Source organism: Ipomoea nil, unplaced genomic scaffold (genome assembly GCF_001879475.1).
Source record: "Ipomoea nil cultivar Tokyo-kokei standard unplaced genomic scaffold, Asagao_1.1 scaffold0672, whole genome shotgun sequence".
NCBI classification, from domain to species: Eukaryota; Viridiplantae; Streptophyta; class Magnoliopsida; order Solanales; family Convolvulaceae; genus Ipomoea; species Ipomoea nil.
In genome coordinates this window covers 779,586-786,739 of record NW_017617100.1, presented here as the reverse complement: position 1 = coordinate 786,739, position 7,154 = coordinate 779,586, and positions in this window count along the sequence as shown.

Here is a 7,154-nt window from a genome sequence, read left to right as displayed (position 1 = left end):
TGGAGGTAAAGGTTGGAACTAGATATAAGGTTGGGGGTAGCCATAAGGTTGGAATCGGGCATAAGGAAGGCATATCAACTCGTGATGGGTGATGTCACGAGGGCTTGTGTAGCTGTTGTTGTGAGTCCTCTTCTTGTGACGTGTGTAGTCACAAAGGCATGTGTTGCCTTGGCATGCGTTGCCGTTTGTTGTGTCTTTATCCTTTGAGTCATGCATGTCGGGTACTAATCTATTGTGTGATGATAGATTATACCTTGAGACTTCTTGTGAGTCGTTGTTGTTCTTTGTAGTCTTGGGATGTGTTCCCGTGTTCTTGTTGAGAGTGTTTGAGTCTTGTGTTGACTATTACTCTTGGGTTTTGACTTATATATATGTATTCCGTTTTAAAAATGGCTTTACAAACTTATATCTTACTTATGTATGATATTTCACATGTATTGGTGGGTTACCAGCATTATTCGCTGACCGGGCTTCGTCCCATGTTTTATATGCTTCTTTCAGGTGATGCTTAGACGAGTGCGCGGTTTAGTGCCAGCTAGTATAGCTCCCCTCTTATGTTTTGTGGCCTGCGTGCCAATCTAGACTTAGTACTTTGTTTTGATGGTTTAGATTTTGAACAATGCAGATTTAGCCTGTGCGTTCACCTTTGGGTGAGCGTGGCATAGCACCCCGTTTCCTTGTTTTATATATTTCCTCTTTCAGTCTTCCGCTGTGTTTGATGTTTTGGTTTAAGTTATCTGCGTGTTTTAAGGCTTTAAATAGCATGGTTTTAGGGGGTGTTACACAAACCGTGTGCATCCATCTAATATTTTTTAATGGTCTAGATTAGATTAAGTGTGTGCGAACGCGAATTAATTGTGTGCAAAGGCGATTAAGTGTGTTTGCACACATTTAATTCGCGTTCGCACACACTTAATCTAATCTAGACTATTAAAAAATATTAGATGGATGCACACGATTTGTTCTCACGTTCTCACCTAAGCAAGTGTTCTCATTGGAACCCTACTCTACACACACACACACACACACACACACACACACACACACACACACACACACACACACACACACACACACACACACACACACACACACACATATATATATATATATATATATATATATATATATATATATATATATATATATATATATATATATATACTCATACTCTCGATAATAATTGTAACACCCCGTGTCACGGCCGCCGAATCCGGACTAATTATGAAATTAATTCCGTTAATGTATAATTAAAAAGAATTTAACTGGACTAGAATTCCCATTAATTAAGTAGTGTGGTCCACAATGGATCGTGGACCCTTATCCTTAATCAAGCCTTTAATCCGTTAGGAATAGGGAAAGTGGGCCTTTACTATTCAGACTCTAGTTAGGACTCCTGAATCTATATATATGAGATTAGAAAGCATTTTGAAACCCTACCACAGTTAATTCTACCACGCGAGACATTCCCCGAGGAAACTAGCAAAGGAATTCCCCACCACCGAACCTAGGAAGATCAATTGGAGGAGGATCTTAGAGAAGAACCTCAGTAGCAAAGGATATTGATTAGGGCTAAGAGGTAACCCATGTCTTACAAAACCTATTTTCCTTGCAAAGGATGTGTGATTTTGTGATTGAGTCTTAATAGAGTTTTGCCTAGGGTTTATGTTGTGTTTATTTGATAATCTTGGTGATCTTGATGTCGTGATTAATTATATGTGTGATCTTGTATTTAATTATGTCTAGAGCTTGTCCCTAGGGTTTATATCGTGAATCTCGTGTTATGATATTCTTGGTGTTATTGGGTGGGTTTATGCATGCTCGGGTGTTGAGTCTAGCATATGACTTGTCTTTAGGGCGTTGCATATAGATTCCTTGATGTTCTTGAGGTTCCGGATACTCCCGAACCGTTATGTGATTGATGTTGGGTCTTGGCATGTTTAGGAATCGTGCTAGAACATAATTAGAATGATTCTTGGTTTAATCTTCGTTAACTGAATCCGTGATGTTGTTGTTACGTGTCAGAATGTGTTTGGACATGGGTTTGGGTTCCACGAACGAACCCCGAGCCGAAAATCTACCTTCGTACCAGTGGGGGTAGGCGGTGGGACGAATCCCCACCGCCTACCCGCTACCCGGCGTGCCCAGTTCCAGCGGGCAGCCGACGGGCAGTGGTCTGCCCGCCGGGCACCCGCTGGAACCACCGCTGGAAATTGGTGGTGTGGCGGGATGTTTTCCCCCGTTTGATATTTCCCGGTGTCCCGTTGTGCCCCGTTGTACCCCGTTTGATGTTTTTGAGTCTCGTGTGGTGTTTTGAGTACCGTTCTAGGAATTTATGTGTAGTGCGTATCGTTGCTATCATTCCTTGATTGTTATTGTTGCTTATATGTTGATTGATTGAATGATGATGAGTGTTGTGATCATTGCGCAATGATCAATGTGACTGATGAGAATGAGATTGTGATTGGTGGAAATGAATTGTTGGCAGAAAGCACAACGAGTGCTCGGTTATCGTGCTAAAGGCACGAACCATCCCTTAGACTTGCTGGCTAAAGGCTTTGGTCATGGTATAAGCGCCGCAGTGTCTTGTCAGAGCTATACGCACTGACCCCTTAGTAGTGGTGCTAGAGGCACGGACCATGCGAATGACACTTTGGTGCTACCATGTTGGTGGACTTGTTGGTGGTTACGGAGTGGGGCATGTAGTTGCTCCGGAGGAATAAGGGAGGCGATATATGGGTGGCCTGGAGGTACAGGTTGGAACTGATATAAGGATGGAGATGAGTAAAGGTTGGAACTTGGTATAAGGTTGGAAGATGGATTGTGTGCTTTGATGATTACTTGCTAATTGATTTTCTTTGAATCCCATTGTTGCCTCTATTTGTTATTTATGAGCTTACTTGTCTATTATGCCTAGTCTTGTGTTCTTAGGATGCATGCTAGTCTTTATGATTGTTCTATAGTGTCAAGTCTGTTGTTGTGTCTTGAGTCTTGATCTTGGTTTAAAGTTAGAGTTACTTAAGTTATTTATGTATTCTGGTTTCAAAATGATTTTCGTATATCTACTTATATTTTACTCAACGCGTGGGAGTGGGTTACTTAGCATTATTTACTGATGGTTGCTATACCATATGTTTTACAAGTGCAGATCGTTAGCTATGGAGCGCGCTAGTCGGACCCGAGGGCTTAGCTTAGTTAGTCCTAGCGTTAATGATTGGCTTGCGTGCCGTGGATTGTATTTGAATATTGACTCATGGATTACTTATGTTTCGATAGTTGTAGCCTGTGCATCTAGGTTCTCAAACCTAGGTGTGGCATAACACCCCGACTCATATGGATAGTTTATACCCTGTTTGGATTATTATCATTAGTCTGCCTTTATTTTATAAGTCTTTAAACGCTTTAAAAATTTAGGGGTGTTACAATAATAATAATACTTTTCTGCGGAGGACCTCAATCATATCTCATGATTCTCATTTCTCTTCTTTCTTTCATAACTGGGTCTTAAGAGGCAGGTACTTCTCCGTGGCGAAGCCCTAGCGAACGGTGTTTCCCACACAACCGCCACATCCGTACCAACGGAAACTCAAACCCGTGGGGGAGGTAGGAACTTCACGAATCATGAACGGGCTTATCCGGGCTCGGCGAATATCGGCTGGTCTAATACTCATCTCGCACACAGAACCGATACTCGTGGTTCTTAATCTCTTGGTGAAATCAATTATCGTACTTTCAGTGTGCACACCCCCTATCTAGGATTACAAGCCCAGCGGGTAGTATCCAACCTAGCAACTCAGGATTTTTCTACCAAGTTACTTCTAAAATCGGCCTTCTCTGACCGTATCATCTGAAAGGATATAGTCCAACCGGGAGCCTCCAAAACAAAGGTTTTCCTCAGTTCATATAGATAGCATATAAATGTAGTTCATGCAACCTCTCTTTTTCATGATGGGAATTTAATATGACATGTAAGCTTTTCAAATGCATATAGATATAGGTTTTCCGAATACATATACGGGTTATGAAAATAACCTAAAGCATTAGTATAAGACATCTAATGTATACAAAAGCTTTCAATATGCAAACATAGGTTTTATATAAAAAAGTTTATGAAATAGTAGCTCATGCAAATGCTACCATATAGCATGTCCATCCCACTACTCATGAACTAGATAATGCATAGAGCATTTGATCAACTCATCTAATAACTCAAGTCCAAAACATGGTACTCAACTTTCATGCTCAAAGGTACTCAACAGCCATTTAGGAAAATCATAAATCATGCTTGGTTTGGAAAAGTGAATTTTACTCACAAATCACATAGGCACATTTCATACTAGCGTCTAGTTACGAGCCCGAGTCTCCGAGTCTCAAGGGGCCACGATTCCCGGTTCGAAACAACAAAGTGGGCTAAGCCTCAAGGGCCCGACCCTTTCCAGAATAACCTAACGGAGCTAGGTGGCAGACCATGAGAGGCCCCGCCACTTAGCTCCGCCAGTTCACGGCCCTGAGTGGCAGATCCCCTCGTGGTCCGCCACTCGGGTCCGCAAGGCAACGGAGCTTACCAACGAATCCCTCTGGGGTTCGTTGGTAGGCTCCTCAAGGCCAAAACAGAGAACTCGGCAGTGAGCTCGGGAGATTTGCATCAAATGAACAAAATCCCACTTCTAAGTCACAAAACACTTCCAACACTTCTCCAATCATCCAAGAACTCAAGATAACAATATCAAAACATGATAAACACATCAACATGCATTTTTCATCATTTCTAAGCACTAAAACATCAAAAACATATCCATAACACATCTATATCATCAACAACAATCACAAGGCTAAAATGATAGGTTTTGAGAGTCCATGGTTTATACCTTGAGCTTGCTAAACCCTAGTAGGAATCCCTCCTCTTCTTCAACCAAGGTTTCCACCTTCACCTCCTATTATCCTCAACAATAACACATAAAGCATACATCATACACACATACACAAATATATATTATATTCTAAAAGAGATGAGTTAGATGAAGATGGGAGAGGAGAATACTTGAAGAAAGATGAAGGAAGTGAAATAAAAATAAAAGATGGAGATTTAGCTTACAAAGTTCTTCTTCTTCTTCTTGGAGAAATTCCTAAAGCTTGGAGAGATAAAGGCAAATGGGAGGGATTGAGTTCAAGACAATGGAATAGTGAAGAATATATAGGTAGGGCTCAAAACCCTAGGCAAGGAGGGCTAAAATTTTCGGCCAAGTGAGGGTTAAAAGGATCTTTTCGCAATTAAAATCTCAAGTAATAATTTTGGGTCAAAAGTTGGGTCGAGTTCGGATGAAAATAGATTTCTAAATTTTTAGTAATAAAATAGGTTCATTTATAAGAATATTCTTAATGCCAAAATAATTGAATCAGTTTCACAAGTTCCTCTCAGGTTCCACTCAAATTGACTTTGTGGGTCAAAACTTTTGTAAATAATTATACCCATTAAATAGGACTTTTAAAATATATGAATATTTGGTGTTGAATTATTTGAAATAAGAAATTTTAAAATATTTAATTCATACACCCTTTTAGAAAATTATTGTAAGAGTAAAAATAATTTATTTGGAATTTTATAAAATAGAATTTGAGGAAATATATTTTGGGTTGTCACACAGGCCTAGCTTTAAATTTTCGTAACAGGCCCAAGCCTAATTTTCTAAAGCTCGGCTCGGCTCGGCCAATTTCCACCCCTACCGACAGACCCAATATAAATATACACACACCAAACTGATGTAAGGTTGGAGAAGTAGCTAGAATTGGAAATTTGGAATCCAAAAATTTGCTACTTCAAAGGCAAAAGTTCCTATTAGACCGTCTCATAGATCCTCATCTGTGAGACGAATGAAGTTTTTTTTTCTTTTTATAAGTATTATACTTTCCTTCATAAATCATAAGTATTATATTTTTCCTCATAAGTAAATATTCAACCCCTAATATTACATTTTGATTTAAAATTATTACATTTTCATCAAAAGTGTAACAATTTTCCTCATATGTATTATAATTTCTCTCATAAATAACAATCAATCATTTTATCCATTATTAGTATTAAACTTTTTCTCATAAATAATTGTTAAATCCCTAAGTATTATATTTTAAAAGTGTTACATTTTTTTTATTAAAAAGTATTACATTTTTCCTTATAAGTAACAAATCATTTATTCTTGATTAGTATTACATATTTTCACATTGACCTGACCCGACTCACGTATAAAGATCCGTGAGACGGTCTCACAAGAGACTCATCCTAATGCATTACTCATGACCCTTGGAAGATGATACTTAATTAATGCCAAAGCCACGCGCATGCATGGACTCAAACTACTCAAAACATTTAACCAGCTTGGTTGGCGTGAGTGGACGTGCACTCTCATCCCTTAAGAGAGGTCGGGAGTTCGAACCCCCTTCGCATGAAAAAACCAATCTGGCCAACACTTTACCCCTTAATTAAGCCTGCCCGGTGCGAATGAGGATTAGTCTGAATATGGTACTCAGGACATCTCATGACCTGACAAAAAAAAAACTACTCAAAACATTTTATCAAACACCTTGTGTTCGCATTTTCTTCTGGACTTCGTCTCTCAATGTAAGGTGGGTAATGCAAGTGCAAAAGGCTATAGTGTAGTCTAATCTCTTTACAACTACACTCCTCCTAGTCCTCTTGCACAATATTACCGTCACCATACAAGAGTCTATACAAATTTTCACTCCTGACAAGAATTAAGTTAATGCATTAGGTCACTCACTGATTGCAATACAAATCATTCAAGTACCCTAACAAGCAAAGCTAATCCAATTCCTTAATTGATCTAGCCACACATGATCACAATTGAAGAAAAAAAAAAAAAAAACAAGAATTGCAAATGAGCACATTCTAGGAATCAATTGAAGAATTGAAATTGAAATTAAGAAGAACAAACTTAGCTCAATTTCAAATTTGCAATTCAATTCAAAGCTAGCCTTCAACAATTGGTGAATGGATTATCTTACAAAGATCCTTGGATGTTTCCTAGAACCCTAGAGAGAGAATTTCTCCCTAAAAGTCAAAATACATAATTGGAAGTGAAAAAGTGTCAACAGTCCCCTAAGCCTCCTTCAACTTCCCCCTTTTGTAGTAGGAAAAT